At 40.1% G+C, this 17,558-nt stretch overlaps 1 protein-coding gene across 7 annotated transcripts in view; it reads left to right on the forward strand.

Annotated features, from left to right (window-relative positions):
* Positions 1-3,604: 3,604 nt before the first annotated feature.
* adgrb1a (adhesion G protein-coupled receptor B1a) overlaps positions 3,605-17,558 on the forward strand; it is a 139,376-nt gene continuing 125,422 nt past the window's right edge. For 4 of the 7 annotated variants that reach the window (XM_054783180.1, XM_054783179.1, XM_054783182.1 and 1 more), the window contains exon 1: positions 3,607-4,004. The gene's annotated coding sequence lies outside the window, so the exon portion shown is untranslated. Of the gene's footprint in view, positions 4,005-17,558 lie in introns of all 7 variants that reach the window. The other 3 variants (XR_008572128.1, XM_054783178.1, XM_054783181.1) reach the window with 2 other exon arrangements.

Consider the following 17,558-nt stretch of genomic DNA (forward strand, 5'->3'; position numbering starts at 1 on the left):
CACCGCAACTCATATTCTTCATAATACAGCCAGGCTTCAGAATGATCAAAGACCCTCTCTATGAGGCTAAGGATCGTATCTGTGTCTGCTCACTTATACAGAAAAATTTGAGAGGGAAGCAAAAGTGAGTGAATGCCAATACACCTACGTCATACACAGTTACAGTATGGGGAATACAAAGTTTTGGAAAAATGCAATATGGAATTATTCTGCCAACAGTGATCTCTTGTTGCTGGTGGTCTTTATGATCATTCCAGTTTTGTACAGGTCTATAATCTCTCCATCAACGGGAGCCCTCATAAGATTGTAAAACTTAACAAAGGCAGGGTTTTTTTTCGTAGTAGATAAACAATGTAATAATTCAACATGACTAATATTACAAGCAACACTTTGCAAAAAAATGTAATTTACGGCAGGCGGATTGAATATATTTCTGTCCATATAGCTCAGTCAATGTTTATTTTGATCAAGCGTACAAGTTACATAAGAATACAACAGTTCCAAATAGGAATACAACAGCTTCACTATTCAGCATGTCCAAAAAGGAGTAGAAGCTGAGCTATATGTCACTGCAAACACTTTTTTTTTTTTCCAATTCCTGTGTTCATTATACACTATTCACACAGGACTAGGGGCATTGAGCCCCGGAGCAAATCTCCAGGACAAAGCAAAAGCACACCGCCATGGATCAAAGCGCAAGGACCCTTGCTGGGCTCAAAGCAGAGGGGGGCACACACCTGGGATGCCAAGTGTTGCCGATGAGCTCTCTGGAGGTGTCATGGGCCCATCAGTGGGCCTATCATCGAAACACCAATGAAGGAGGGTACCCACCTGACGACCCTAAAGAAGTTTTAAACCCACCCCCTTCCTTCCTGGCCTTACCCAAAGGTGGGACGTGGGGGAAGGTTGAGAGGCTGAGCAACGACCTGATGGGCGGGGCAGTTTTTGGTCCCAGGTCGGGACCTTACTGCCTAGCTCATTGCCCCCCCCATATCTTTCCCCACCTTCCAGTCACTACTTTACTCATGACTGGAACACAGGCTCAGGCTTGATCACCCTGTAGTTGGCTGCCGTTGACAAGGGTGTCGAGTATTGAAAGGCCGAAAGACCCAGCGATTCAAGGGTACGCTACTGATGATGTGTCCCAAAATTTACATCCTTCCCATAGCTGAGATAAAGTTCCCACGCCACTCTCAACATCCACGCCTCCAGCTCCAGCATGAGGATAAGCGGCATAGAAAATGGATGGATATTTATCAAGAAAGCAAAAAAACCCCACTAAAAACAAGCAAATAAACCCTGCTCAGACAAATTACAAAAATAAACATGACATACGTACAGTATTGCTTTTAGTAAACTTACCTTTTTGTAGTGTAAGCAGACTGATGATGATGTTGACAATTTATACTTCGTGTTCTGTATCTCTGGTCAAACACCTGCCAGTGTGGCATGAAGAAAAGAACCCATGAAAACAGCAAAAAAAAATGTAGACGTGAAACATCAGTCCTTTAAAGCATCCCAATATTTACTGTATAATATGCATACAGTATACCTTGTCTAAACAGTGCTATTCTACTGGAAGGTATCACAGGAAAGTAAAATGAAATGACTTTTAAATCTTCATGATTCATTTTAGACCGTTTTCCTCCAAATTGTCTTCTCATGTATAGGAGAAAAGCAGCAGGAAACTTCATGGCCGTATTTAACTTATTTATTATCAAGCTTGTCATGTTAGACATGTTCATGAAGTTTTAATTGTGTACTTTTGCAAAGGTTTAAAAAGAAGACTTTCAATTATTAATAAAGTCAAGTCAGAGCTTCATATTAAAAAGATTCCAAAGAACCACATTAAGACACACACACACACACACACACAGGACAAAAGTACTTATACACACATGCATGAACACGATCGCAAACAGAGGTACACACAATCCCTACAACACCCCAGGTTTTTTTTTCCATGTACTCCATTTATTGGACTATTTTCCACTGAAAACTGATAAAAACACTTTAAAATGTAATTGAAGCAAAAGACTCCGTCATTCATTTTCTATACTGCTTGTCTTCATGAGAGTCTTGGGTGAGCTGGAGCCTACCCCTGTGAAAGGCAGGGTACACCGTGGACTGGTCAATGACAGCACGCAAAGGAGCGTTCAGTTCACACCTATGGACTATCTGTAGTCTCCAATTAACCTAACATGTTTTTGGAATGTGGGAGGAATGTCAAGTACCCAGAGAAAATCCACCCAAGCATGGGGACAACCTGAGTGTGAGGCAGAAGCGCTAACCACTCCCCTCGGCGATAGCTTTACATTAATTATTGATAACTGAAAAAGAAAAGCTTCAGCTGCTAATTCTCAACCATTGCAGCCACCTGCTTCAGCTGATTATGAATAGTTTGACGCTATTTCAACTTTAACAAGTTTTCCCGACTCATATTAAGAAAGTTATAAGAAAAGAAGGTAAAAACAAGTCATAGAGTGGAACCTTGGTTTTCATCATTAATTCGTTCCAAAAAGTCAGACGAAAACTAAAACATACAAAAAACAAATCAATTTTTTCCCATAGCAAATAATGCAAATCCAATTAATCCATTCCAGACACCCATACATGTGGAGGAAGGAGTCAGATACGAGTTGTTCATCGTTCTGTGTGCGTTCTATGAACAAATAAACCGCACACGCACGCGCGATAAAGATGATTAAAGGATTAATGGAACACTATCCATTCTTCACGGAGACTGTGTAACCAATGTTTGGATGCTTTGTTTTTTTGCACTCGATTCCGTTGACTAGTTTGTTAGGCGCACTGTGTCGTTGCATTGATAACCCAGACAGCGTACAAAAACCAAGACATATTTTTAGGAAAAAATGTTGGCAAAAACAGAATCATGCGTACAAAAGCCAAGGTTCCACTGTGCATACAATATGCTAAACAATTATATTATTTATTTATATAAAAATACTTTTAAAATAGTTCAAATGTATTTACAGATCTATTGCCTATTCATTCTCTACGTTATTCACTTCTCTATTTATTTTCACAAATATATATAATATATATATATATATATATATATATATATATATATATATATATATATATATATATATATATATATATATATATATATTCCCTATTATTTTCCAACTATTTGCTGTCTGCCTTATTTTGTCTATTTGGAAAAAAGGAAAAGAAAAACAGCAGTAGAAACACGTCATTAGTGACAGTGAATTCATAGTGTGAATATTCGGCATAGAACAAAAGCCCAAATCATCTTTATTATTTTAATATTTTTGGACCATTAACACCGACAACGGTAGTATAATGACGTAATATTATGACAGCTTTAATTTAAATTTTGTCTGGCGATGCTCTTTGACTCCAGAAGATGGGGCTGCTGGGTGAATTTTCTATGTGAGGGCTTCCCTATCAGCTTTGTACCGAGCGAATTTGACAGGAAATTGAGAGGGTTTTGCCTTCAAAGTAAAAATATTCCCCGGGGAATAATTAAAGCCCTTTTATTTTGAAACATCGGACTGGAAGTAACTTTGGTGAAATCCAATGGCGTTGACAGTCGCGTAAACCACGAGACGTCCAAATAAGGAATCCGGTTGTTGCTGTGAGCAGAGAGGAGGCACAGACAAACCAAAGCCGCCAGCTGGACAGGGGACGGCGGCTCCAGGGATGAGCGCAAGCCGGTAAAACCTTCACAACTCACATGGAAGATTGTGGAAACTCTCGGAATTAAAACAAAATGTGTGAAAACTAGCACATTACGTATTAATGGATATTCTGTAAATACATTCAAAGGGGAAGAAGGAACAGAATAAGGATCAACAGCGAGTAAAGTCGCTTTATTTGATCACAAACGGACAGTCCGAACAACTCATTTGGGATTTCAACAAATTAAGCATTTCTGGATTCTGTGGAGCTATCCTGGGAGTTATTGTCATGGCTTTTTTAAAATCGTGGAATTAGTGTCCGGTGACTTACTCCAGGTAAAGTAAACGTTTCCTACTTTATTTGACAGCAAGTTTACTATATAGTAATGCAATTTCTTCCACATTTTATTTGTCTGAACGTGAGTTGATTGTGTGCGGTGATGTGGGACAATTTTAGCGAATAAGATGATATTTTCCAGATTATTTCGGTTGTCGGGGTCCATTCTAATTCCAATTTATGCTACTTTCAAAATGAAACCGCACACTGAAACGTAAAATGCCAAGGGAGCCGCTGGTGGGCATTCGCCGCCCGTTTTCTCTGGGGTTTTTGCCTTGTCACACTGAACTCGCAATACCGCAATATAATGACGATTTGCTCTTTAATCAACTTTAAAGAGGCAATAAACATGTATTGATAATTTAAAAGCAAGTGAGTATCTTGGGTTTCATCAACAACGATGCATTTGGTAGCAATAATGATAATAATATTAGTAATAAAGCTTGGTTAGTTTTAAAGTTGGTTTAAGGATGTATGAATGCAAGGCATCTGTGTTCCAGAAAACTTTATATTCACACACAAGCCGTGCATCAACCAGAGTAGAGGTATTGTCAATGTTGGATGCGCACAGATCAATGAAAGGATCAGGGTGTAGTTTTAGTGTCAGGAAAAAACACACATTGAAATTCTTTAACACGTGACCTATTTGGCCAGCTTCAACTTTAGAGTTGGAAATACTAATCAGTATAAAATGAGTTCTGTATCCATTTTACCCATGTTTACTGTTTATTGCGCTGTAATAACTAATACACAAGCAGCATAAAACATTAAAAAATCATCTAGAATATTTAAAATTCTTTTCTCATAGACTGTCTTTTCTGGTTCTTACATGAAACGTGTTTAAAGCGAAGCAAGGCATGTTAAACTGACATTGTGTTACCATCAGATCATCTGATTTTCACAATCATAGCGGTGCCTTCTTACAAGGCAAACAAGTACATAATATGGGGTGTTTATAAAGTATTTGGTTCTAAACGTCACAGTGACAATGCATTCTTTGGATAGACAAAACCAAACCGAGCCAAACCAGTGCTAGACTGATGGAAAGGGGCAAGTGTATTTGGAATGTTTTTGTTATCATTGATGAAAAGGGAATTGTGATTTCATTAAGAGCACTCGCTGTCACTTTACTGGAATTAAAATGAGCGTTTCCTTAAAGAAGTTAAGTTGATGTTGCATGCGAAATATCCAGACATAATACACAATAATAATAATAATAATAATAATAATAATAATAATAATAATAATAAAGGATTGCGAAAATAGATTTGTGGCGATGCCGTGACTTGCTAAATTGGCTTGGAGTCACAGGACGGAGACAAGCCAGCAACACGACACAGGCCTTTTCAGAGCCATCCATGCATGCTTTTTTAACCTAGATGTCCCCTTTTGTTTCTGCATCTTGCATTTTCCTGTTGCCATTAAACTAAATCTATAGCCGTCTCATTCTATGACCACCACCGCCCTCCAAAACAGGGCTGCGGTGTCAAAGGCTGTCTGGCATCAAGAAACTTCATATCTGAATCGGTGACATCAGAGGGTGGGAGAGGAGACAGTGAGGCAGGAGTACAAAGGGAGTCATTGAAGGAAGCGATATGAATAGATGGGTGATGAAGAGACAGTCAGCAGGACAACAGAAGATGGATTAAAAGCACTATGAAGAGGGAATGTAAATATAACACGGTGTGGCATAGACAGACAGTGCTATTCTGCTGCCTCTGAGAAGGACAGATGACTTTGCTTGTGACGCCCACTAAGGTTTGAAATAAATAGACAGCTTCATTTCCTCAAACAAACACTGCAGTAACCCAAGCCTCAATAACCTAAACCATACCCACATCAAGTTCTTAATCACTTCTCCAGGAGTGTGTCCACTAGGTCTACAGCAATTTGATTATTTGATAAACGCCGACACGATACTGAGAGCAGGGAATTGCGGATACGTGGCCACAGAGACAGGAATGGCATGCCATTGTGTGAGTACGGTACCATAAATAAAATAAGGCAATTTATTTGATTTAACACAAGGACAACTTGTAAACGTGTTCAGTAGGAATGGTAACCTTAAATTGCTTCTTTTTTTTATTAATATTTTTTTGCACTCTAGTGCTGTATGGAAAATAAAATTAACTTGACCTTCTGGGAGGGTGGGGGTGCCAGTGGGGCTGCAGGGCAACCCCTGATATAATGGTCGGAGAAACACTGTCAGCAGTACAGTAAGGAAGAATACCTCTGCTTTAGGAAACTGCCTGGATGAAAAAATAAATAAAATTGTGACTGCGTGAGCTTGAGCAAGTCACAGATCAACTAAACCGCTCAAGGATCACGATAGTTTTGCTGCCCCGTCACTCTGACATCTTCCCCTTGTCTGCGTCCCTGCATGTGAGAGTAATGGCTCTTTCTGTGGTGCAATGCGTGTGACAAAAATAACACTCACTGAAAAATATAAAATTTACCCTCACAGCTTAAAATAGAAATTAAAAAAAAAGGAGCAAAACACTGGGAAAATTGGATTTTACCTTATAGATTACAATCATAATACATTTTTGCTGCAAGCTGAAAACCGTTGGTGAAATCGTAGACTAGAGAGGCTCTGCCAGAAAACATCTAGAGGAAAGAGAGGAAAATGATGAAAAAAGTACGACGAAGAAATAACTCCTAAAGAATAACACATTATCATATGTCTCACACATGGGGGAGGAAATGTCATGAGGCTGTATGACTGCGATGCTGATAGAAGGACCTCACTGTTAATGTGAACGCTTACAGAATCGGCAAAATCTAACTGTACATCTCTGTGCCCTGTGCTTTCCATTACTTAGTCACCCAGGAAAAAATATGCTTGGGAACGAACTGGGTGGGGCTGATCACAATTTAAAAAGAAACAAGATATGTCATACTGTACTATTATATGTACTACTCACAAAAAGTTAGGGATATGCACAACTGTTACGTTAGAAAACAGAAGGCGTGCCTTAAGTGCTTTAAGTATTGAACATGTTGGACACGTGCGTTCGAAATGAGCTCAGATTAAGTTCACCTGTAAAGTTAATACAGTAGTACATTTTAGTTCCACCCTGACTTCTTGTGAGTAGTATATGATTGTAGCAGTAAAAGTAATCGTCGCCACTGAATACGGTGGAGGCGTACAGATCAGTTTAGTGCATGGTCGAGGCCTTGAATTTTTCCTCTCCACGCACACACAAAAAGTGACTAGAAACTGTGCGCACTCACCTCTGACCCATTATTACACACCCAGCGGTTGAGAACCCCCATAGTGGTTCAGGGAGCATGAGACATCATTTTCACACATGGATTGGCAACCACAGGGTTCAGACCTGAACCCCATTGAGAATCTTTAGGATGTGCTGGTGAAGACGTGTAGCGGTCTGACCAATACAAGTCATCAATACAAGAGCTTAGCGAATATTGTATGCAACTTAGGGCAGAAATTAATGTTGTGACTTTGCAGAAGCTTGTGCACTGCAAAATCCATTAGTCAACCTTACTTACGAAAACATGCAAACCGCTTGCCTTGAAAAAAAAACAAGTAAATGGAACTTAATAGTTATAGTGTGATGATTTAAAAAAAAATAAGTTTGTTTTACTTATTTATCTGAGTTGAGAATGCTATTGGATTTTACAGTGTGGGAATGACGCCTCAGTGAATGCATGTTGTAATCCAAGCTAAAGGACATTCATTACATTATGTTTTTTTGTATTTCCTAAAACAGGGGTGGACAAAGCACGGCCTGGGGGCCATTTGCGTGTGGCACATTCTCAAACTATAATTTAAAGAAAAAGAAAGAAAGAACATAAGAAGGAATTTAAAGAAAACTATAAAAAACAAAACAAAAGCAAAAGTGGAAAAATCAGTAGTAATTTGACAAGAATAAATAATTTTCCGAAAGAAGTCCTAATTTTATGACAATAATGTCATAAAATTAGGACATTTTTCCTCATTATTATGAGGATAATAATTTTTCCTCATTATTATGAGGAAAAATAATGCCATTTTAATATCAGAAGGTTGAAATGCTAAACAATAAAAGATGTACATTTTTAAAAGTCATAACATTATGAGGAAGAAACAAAACAACAAACAAAGTTTCGGAAAAAGTTATGATGTTACGAGAATATAGTCAAAATATTATGGGAATAAAGTCATAATTATGAGAAGAAAATTTACAAGAGGAAAATTGAAATATTTGGAAAATAAAAAAAAACCCCAGCAGAAATGGATAAAAAAGTCTAAATTTTACGAGAATAAACTTGTAATATTATGAGAATTTTAGCAGCATAGAGTTGAAATATGAAAGAAAAAATGTTATTATGTATATTTTAAAAGTTATTATATATTTTTAAAAAGTCGTAATATTGTGAGAAAGACACTAAACAAAACAAAGTTGTAATTTTAGGAAAATCAGGTTGGGGAAAAAGTTGTAATATTATGGGAATAACGTCAAAATATTCTGGTAATAAAGTCATAATGTTATGCAAAGAAAATTTACAAAAATTATTCAAGAAGAAAGTTGAAATATTTGCAAAATTGGAAAAAAAATGTTAAAAAAGCAGAAATGGGAAAAAAAGCCCAAATTTCATACTAATAATACGCTTTTTCACCTAAATTGCAAAGCTAAGATGCAGTTTTGTGGAAATATGTGTGACTTCTTAGCAGGTTCACAAAATATCAAAGTGGCCCTCGCACCCTTTCATTGTTCAGTATGTGGCCCTCAGTGGAAAATGTTTGGACACTGTTAGCACGGAATATTTCATTGTCAAAAAAACTCACCTAGCATCTATCAATTTCAGAAAGGGGGTCTTTGATATCGCCGTTTGGCCTTGGTCACCATGGCAACGCATCCTGGGCTGGTCTGTCCTGGCTTCATCTATGCTTTTCCACTCGTAAATACCTCTTAACACCCTAGCACGACGTGAACTGTATGTGTGATTGTGTGCGACACTTTAAAGATGACCATTCACACTTGTATCCTATGCTACAATATAATGATACAACAGTTAGCATGCAGAAATATAGTGGTAAAAAAATCATTTTATCAAGTGTGCTAGCAAGTGTGTGCATATTTAGCATGCTAATATATAACTCATTTATCCTTTCAACACCCCTGTGTCAAAACAACATCAAACAAAATGATTAAAATGTACGTGTGTGTGTTCTTAATGTTTGAGGAAGCAAGAAAGAGAAATTGTGAACCAACTACACTAAAGCCTCTCAAGGTAAAATTGTAATCATCCAACTATGCCTCCAGCTAAGGTTAATTCAAGGTCAGCAGTTTCAAATGTCTGCATTAACTCAGCCATTGCAGCAGTGCATGGTGTTATGGAAATTGAGACATAAAAAACAATTCCACATTTTTTGAAACATTTTTCTTCCGATTGAGTCACTCCCGATGGCCTTGTCAATTCTGGCAAAACCAACAAGTTAAAATGTTTAGATTCAGGCTGCATGGTGGCCAGTGGTGAGCACAACTGCCTCAAAGCCAAGAGATCCAGCTTCGAATCTTTGTTGGAACATCTCTGTGGAGTTTGCATGTTCTCCCCGTGCTTGCGTGGGTTTTACTCCCCAGCTTCCTCCCACACCTGAAAAATATGCATGTTAGGCTAATTGGAGACTGAATTACCCGTAATTGTGAATGTGAGTGTGGAAGGTTGCTTGTCTATACAGTATGTGCCCTGTGATTGGTGGCGACCAGTCCAAGGGTGTATCCTGCCTAAAGCTTGGGATAGACTCCAGCTCACCTGCGACCCTAATAGCGCTATAGAAAATAGATGGAGAGATGCTCTGATTGCATTACCATGACACCATGCAGTGCTGCAGTGGATATTTCCAATTACTTGATTGTTTTTCTGTCAATAATCTTTTTTTTTAAATGCACACCTTTGAGTGTGCTATGGTTGAACAAAATAGTTTTTTCTACTGTTGTTGAATTCCTGTCTATTACGTATATGATTCAAACTGAAGTTATCGCCTATTACTGTGGGGAAAATAATTATTTGATCCCCAGCTCATTTTTTTAAGTTTACCCCCTCACAAAGACGTGTCAACAGTCCATATTTTGATTAAAAAAATACAGGAAAAAACATGAAATACATTAGTGTTTCCCATACATTCATGTTTTTGTGGCAGCCTGGCACTAATTCATTTTGACCACCACAGATTGCTTTGGCACAACCTATTAAGAGTTCCCCATGTTTATGCACATTTATGCAGAAACTCTTATTTTTCATACTTTTTACTTTGAACGTGTCACCTCAGCTTCCGCTTTATGTGTGTTGCAATCAGTAATGCTAAAGCGCAGAAGTCATTGCGGATGTGAGTTTTGTAACCCTCCAACCAATCCATTTTCTATGCCGCTTATTCTCACTAAGTTCGCGGGTATGCTGGAGCCTCTCCTAGCTGACTTTGGGCAAGAGGCGGGGTACACCCTGGACTGGTCGCCAGCCAATCGCAGGGCACATGTAGACAAGCAAACATTCACACTCACATTCATACCTATGGACAATTTAGAGTCGCCAATTACCATGCATGTTTCCGGAGTAGCCTAGAAAAAACCCACGCATGCATGGGGATCTCCTGACTGGCCAACATGCCAACCACTCAGCCACCGTGCGGAGTTTTGTAACGCTTTAAGAAATATATTTGAAGCATTAGTGGCTTCTTCTAAGTGTGTGTGATATTTTACGTATGTTCTGATATCGTTGTAGTCGGAATGACAGTTGTGTTTATTTAGTAAATAGCATCTGACTGCTAAACAAATTACAGTTTGACACTTGCTACATGTAAGTATATTTGCTGTCATTGTGTATATTAATATTCCGATTATATGCATATAAAATGGAGACATTGAGTTTATTTAACTAAAGTAATGCGCCGTGTGTACAATTTAAAGTCAAGTTGAGGAGTCCATCTGATGAATTTGTGTTCTTTGACCGGAGATTCCAAACACCAGTTTCAAAGTTTAATACGCAACACTACCTGTTAACCCACCTCATAAAAACATTATTATGGGACTCGTCGGGGGCATGGGGGAGGTAGGGGGAGCCGTAAAAAAATTACATGCAAATGTGTCATGGTCAATTATGCACATTAGATGATGACATCATCTAGATTACAGACGTGTGGGAAAATGCTGTACAAATTATAAAATAAGAATTCAAGCAAAACACACCACCACTTGGTGGAGAAACCCTTGTTGGCAAGGGTTGTGCACATCTCAGGAGGGATATAAATAGCTAAGATATTAACAGAGTTCGGATAGCAACTTGACAATTTGTTTTACAAAGTAGCCTGCACCCTCTACTAGCCAATCTACAAGTCGATGCCCATCGAAGCATAGGCTATCACGTCAAAATGAGTGGAGCTGCTCACATCAAATCACAGCTAAAAGAGCGAAAGAGCGAGTGACTGGTATTTTGTATTTCTTCCATTTTTGAATTATCACGCCAACAGTCTTCTCTTTCTCACCAAGCTTCTAACTGAAGGGACATAACCGCTCTGTTGGGGCCAGAATATTTGCAAGGGGGTTGGGGATCAACTACTTATTTCACTATTATATTTTTCCATCAATTCATTAGTAACTTTTATCTCATCAGCTTTATGGCAAGGCTGCGGAACTATTTTTGCTTCATTTGCAAATAATAACATCAGTTATTTATTTTTTTTATTTTCTCATGCTGCAAGTATAAGAAATTCGTCATAACCACGTGGTATATGGCCTTTCCCCCACGCACAAACTGTTCATATGACACCCTCGTGCAAAAATCACAGATGCTTCCTCAACACTCTTCTCAGTCATACCATAACCTTGTTTTGGGCTAAATTGTGGGTTCCTATCAAAATATTATGCACATACTTTAGACTTATTAAAATGTTTATCACTAATGTATTTTTTGAAGTTGGCATAGTCATAATGCTTTGTGCCAAAAGGATCATGCCATAGTGCAGCATAAAATCAAATCTTCATCCTGTCTGATGAAGCAGGGAAATCTTTGATGTGAAGGGGCTTGCTTATCATTCATAGATGAGCTCATCTCCATTAAGGGTTATTGCTGCTGCATTGTGTGACTGAACACTTCTCCAGATGTGGCATTGCTCCTACCTTTGCTCTTTCTTGTCAGTTAGATAACAGACAGTACAGTGGTACCCTGGTTTTCGGAGGGTTCGGTTTTTGATCCAAATTATTGCCAAACATATGTCTTGGGTTTGGACACTGTCCTAGTTATCGTACGGCCAAACAGTGTGCTTAACACACTGTAACCGTAATTTCTGGTGAATCAGCTGCTACTTTTTTCTCACGCTTTGAACCCTGTGGTTGTACAGTGATGCGGCTAATTTATGGCTAAAAACAAAATTTCCCATTATGCTTAGAGTGCAGCTTCAGGAAGTAGTGACATGGACGAGTGAAGTGGAAGCTACTATCACGTTTTGATGTCTCTGATCTGACACATCTTAAAGTAAGTTTGATCATGTGTAGAATTACCACAGCTTCAGTTTGGACTGCTCGGACCGCCAACCGTCCACTACCAAAAAAGGATATTGAAAGGCTAAACTACTGCGTAATGAAGAGGATACCTCAAGCTAAATGGCTAATGGCTCGAGATAAAAGTGACTTCAAGAGCGACAACGAAAGAGAGAGCGAGAGACAGACAAAGTGTGACGAAGGAATTATAAGGCTGTTCAATTGTGATGCTGCAGAAGACGACTTTAGTAGTTTTAGTTCCCAGGAGGAGGATGGCAGTAAATGACTTTTTCTGGTGGGCTACTGTTTAACTACTCATGCACTGTTTGGGAAGAAAGCATTGATGTAATCAAAATATAAATGTTTCTGTGTAAACATCTCTCGGTGTACTAAATATCCCATGTTACAACGCGGAGACCTGCGATTATAGACAACTGTGGCCTATATTTGTACAAATCTTTTTTTCTCTTTAAATTTAGTGGGTCCAGCTAATATACACTATCATCTGGAAATGATGGGTAGTCCATTTGCCCACGTATCATTTTGTGAAATGGAGTGGGAAAACAAAGCTTCCACGCGCTCAGGTCGGAGAAAGTTCAAGCCAAAGGTGTCAACAAGCTGCCCTGTCCTTGTGATCAATATGTGTGGTCAGAAAGGCTCCCAAATAGTTCAAAATTCAAGTAGCAAGACTAGGGCTGTTGGCTTGTATGACCTTTCTGGTCAACTGGAAGAGACGTTTGTTGTCCAGTCTGTGGTTTTTCTGTGTGTTCTTCTACTGCTGTATCATTGTGACCAGTATACCTTACTGTTACCCCCCTGCAGAGTGGAGGAAGGACTGAATGAATGAATAAGTACTTCTCTAGTGAGACTGAATGTTTTCATTATTTCCGTGATGGATATGGCCAGTGTGCTGCCTATTGAGGACCACGGCTCTGTTATCTGTGACATTGAAGAACTCAAAAAATTGGGAGCTGCCACAAGAACTCAAGGAGAGAGCAGTGAAATACAGGATTCTCACAGGAAATTGGGAGCATGTACACAGTACTGTGATTAGCAGTTAGCAATCGTGCTCATGATTAAAAATAATAATTAAGCAGACGTTTGTGGGCTGGCTAAATTGCGCGATAATATCAAATGTTATCCATACCTTCCATAAAGGAAGTAGATTCAGAGGACATGGACACAGACAGTTCCATCACCGTGGCAGAGGTATCTGGGGTAGTCAAAACGATCCCAAGTGGCAAAGCTCCGGGGGTGGACGAGTTTCACCCTGAATTCCTCAAGGCTCTGGATGTTGAGGGACTGTCTTGGCTGACACGTCTCTTCAATATTGCGTGGAAGTTCGGAACAGTACCTCTGGATTGGCAGACCGGGGTGGTGTTCCCCATTTTCAAGAAGGGTGACCGGAAGGTGTGTTCCAACTATAGGGGGATCACACTCCTCAGCCTCCCTGGGAAAGTTTATTCCAGGGTGCTGGAGAGAAGGGTACGGCCGTTACAGGCTACAGGAGGTGCAATGTGGTTTTTGTCCCGGCCGCGGAACACCGGACCAGCTCTACAGCCTTGCGAGGATACTGGAGGGTACATGGGAGTTTGTCCAACCGATTTACATGTGTTTTGTGGACTTGTAAAAGGCATTCGACCGTGTCCCTCGCGGTGTCCTATGGGGGGTGCTCCGGGAGTACGGGATTGGTGGCGTTCGCATTGCCAGTAGTAAGTCGAGCCTGTTTCCGGTGAACGTTGGCCTCCTCCAAGGCTGCCCTTTGTTACCGATTCTGTTAATTTTCATAGACAAGGCGTCAAGGGAGTCCACTTCGGGGGCCTTAGGATCTCGTCTCTGTTATTTGCAGACGATGTGGTCCTGATGACCTCATTGGGCTGTGACCTTCAGCATTTACTGGGGCTATTTGCATCTGAGTGTGAAGCTTCAGGGATGAGACTCAGCACCTCCAAATCCGAGGCCATGGTTCTCAGTCGGAAAAGGGTGGATTGCTCCCTCTGGGATGGGAATGAGGTCCTACCCCAGCTGAGGAGTTCAAGTATCTCAGAGTGGAGATCGCGGATACAACCGGCTGAAATGAGTTTCCTCCGTAGGGTGGCTTGACTCAACCTAAGAGATAGGGTGAGGAGCTCAGTCATTGGCTCAGAGTTGAGCCGCTGCTCCTTCACATCGAGAGGAGCTAGTTGAGGTGGCTCGGGCATCCAGTCAGGATGCTTCCCGGACGCCTGCCTGGTGAGGTGTTCTGGGCATGCCCAGCCGGGAGAAGGCCCCCGGGCACGCCTAGGACACGCTGGCAGGATTATGTCTCACAGCTGGCCTGGGAACGCCTTGGTGTCCTCCCTGTGGAGCTGGAGGAGGTGGCCAGGCACCAGGAAGTCTGGGCTTCCCTACTGAGACTGCTGCCCCCGCGAACCGGACCTGGATAAGCGGAGGGAAATGGATGGATGGATGGTTTATCAGCTCATTGAATGGAAACAATGTGTAATAAAATATAACTCACTTTCGCAATCATATCGCACCTGGAATACTTTGTCCAAAAACTACAATAATTTCCATGCTTTCTTTGAAAGGGAAAATATTCATCACATACAGTTACACTTTAAGTACAAGGTGGCTGCAGGTCTGGTTCACTTTGGCTGTAGGTACTTTATAATGTGACTATGTATGAAAAAAAAGACAACCATGCAATTTTATTTTTCATCTAGTTTGAATACCTTTCCCCTCTTTGTGTTTCTCCTTTGGTCCTCTGCAAATCTGAACCTATCCTTGCAGATGTTTAATCTTCCTCCCTCTCTCATACCCTGCCTGGTGTAATCTCTTCCCTCTTTTGTCTCACTTTGACACTGTTTTACATTTCTCCCCTTTCCACTTATCTTCTCAGTTCTATTTGACTCAGCCAACTCGGCTTCAGTTCCAGCAGCTGTCTCCATCCTCTCATGCGATTATTTCTCAAATTTCAACCCCCCCGCTCGCTCTTGTAAGCTCGAACGTTCTAACCAAACTGTCTTATTTGCTCGTGCCTTTTCATTGTCTTCCAGTTCTCCTCTGCGCTTCTATTCTGCTCTGCCATGCCCTGTGTGTCAGTATGACAGCATTGCCTTTTGCAATGATACTTACTGTCACCCTTCATCTCGAACCAAAATATTGTAACAGAACAGCATCACAATTGTCTCAATTATGTATTATGTATGTATTCATTTTGAATTGTTGCATGGTATATTCTCCTCACCTCTTTCCTGTCTCAGACACACACGCACGCACACGCACGCACACACACACCAGCTGATCTAAATAAACAAGTCAACTGGAGCCTTGTCACATGAGGGAAATTACATTGCACACTAGGGCTTGGTTCTCAAACTTTTTTCAAATCCACCCCTTTAAAGACAAATTAAAAATTATTTTCTTGTAAGGCTGTCAATGCGGAAATGTCCTTTAACGACACTATTTTTTTTTTACTCACAATTAATGTGCGCGCGTCCTGTTTGACCCTCGGCCCACACCGCAGATGAAACGCAGCAGTGGATGTGGAGCGACAGTGGGAACAAATATTGAGCAGAAATGGACAAAGGTGTAGTTTGGGTGGTAGCTTCAAAGCCCTGGCAAATGGCTCTCCAAAGTTATTTGTATCTACTGTAGCTGTGAGTTGCGTTGTCATGGAGTATGTCGGCTACCAGAGAGTGACAAGGCGAGGGCTGCCGGTATTTTATTTATTATATTATATGTTTTATATATATACATATATATATTGTATTTTTTTATAAAGTGGTACCTTGGCATACGGGTGTCCCAACTAACGAGTGTTTTTTTTAGATGCGAGCCATCTTTCGGCTGATTTGTTGCTTTGAACTGCGAGCTAAAATTTGGGTTATGAGCTGTTAGTTACCAGCAGGCATAGCCTAGGACAGCTATTTGGAGGCTTGTCTCAATGTGACCATGACTGAAGACGAGAATGGCTCGAAATAGCATTAGCAGCGCTAGCATAGCTGCGTGCTAGCTAGTCATCGGGAAAGATTTTCAAAACATCAGCAAATCATGTGTACATTATAGCGATCTAATTGATCTTATTCATTATGTATTGTGTAAAACTAAGACAGGAACAACATCAAATTAAAAGCACTAAACAAATACAGACTCACCATCCACCAGTATGAACCTGGAGTTTGTTTTTCAGAGAGTTGCACCTCACAAATATGCACATTAGCACTCACTAAGGTCATCAAATCTAACCTTTATGCATTCCCACCTAGTATCAGCATTTGAGGCTGAATATGAGGTGAAAAAAAAAGGGCAAAAATACAGTACAGTACTCTATCTGTGCATTTTGGGAGAAAGTTAGAAGGTGCATTCAAGGACCGTCCAACAAAGTGGGACAAGTCGCCACTTGCATTAAACATGCAAAAACTGGGGGATTTCTAACTGTATATTATTTTTTGAAGAAAATAATGGCCCGTATTTCCAAAATTGATATCCCCTTACATGCAATTTTATGTAGTTATTTACAAATTATTTTATTTTGCCTGAACGTTTCCCACGGCCCGGGACCGCTGCCTTACAGCATTCCTGGCGATATGATGTGCTCGATACGATTCAGCGGTTACATTTGTTGAATCGTCGTATCGTTTGTACACTGTATCGAATGATATCAAATCGTTCTGTTTTAAAAATATACTGTTTTTGAATCGTATCTTAACAGGTGTATCTAGATGCGTACTAAATTGTTGACCACAAAGAGATTTACATCCCTATGTATTATAGATAAAACCTTTTCAACTGCGATTAACTGTGATTAATTTGTTATTTTCCCTCTTTTCTTGTAATCTGTGTAAATCAGTTTGGGGACATATTGGCAGTCAGTTGCTCCATCTCACCGGATTTGAGCCCCCACCCTCTTCTGGGGGCATTGAGGCTTTGCCTCATTAACGTGTGCCATCACTTCATTAAACAGTGCCGTATCACTGAGACTTTTATGACCTTGTGGATTATTTTGAGTAAGCGGCATAGAAGATGGATAGATGGATGTTCTGTTTCATCTTTCCTGGGCAAGATGGTGGCCATCATTCATAATGTGGA

The sequence above is a fragment of the Dunckerocampus dactyliophorus genome, chromosome 7, assembly GCF_027744805.1.
Source record: "Dunckerocampus dactyliophorus isolate RoL2022-P2 chromosome 7, RoL_Ddac_1.1, whole genome shotgun sequence".
Classification (NCBI taxonomy): Eukaryota; Metazoa; Chordata; class Actinopteri; order Syngnathiformes; family Syngnathidae; genus Dunckerocampus; species Dunckerocampus dactyliophorus.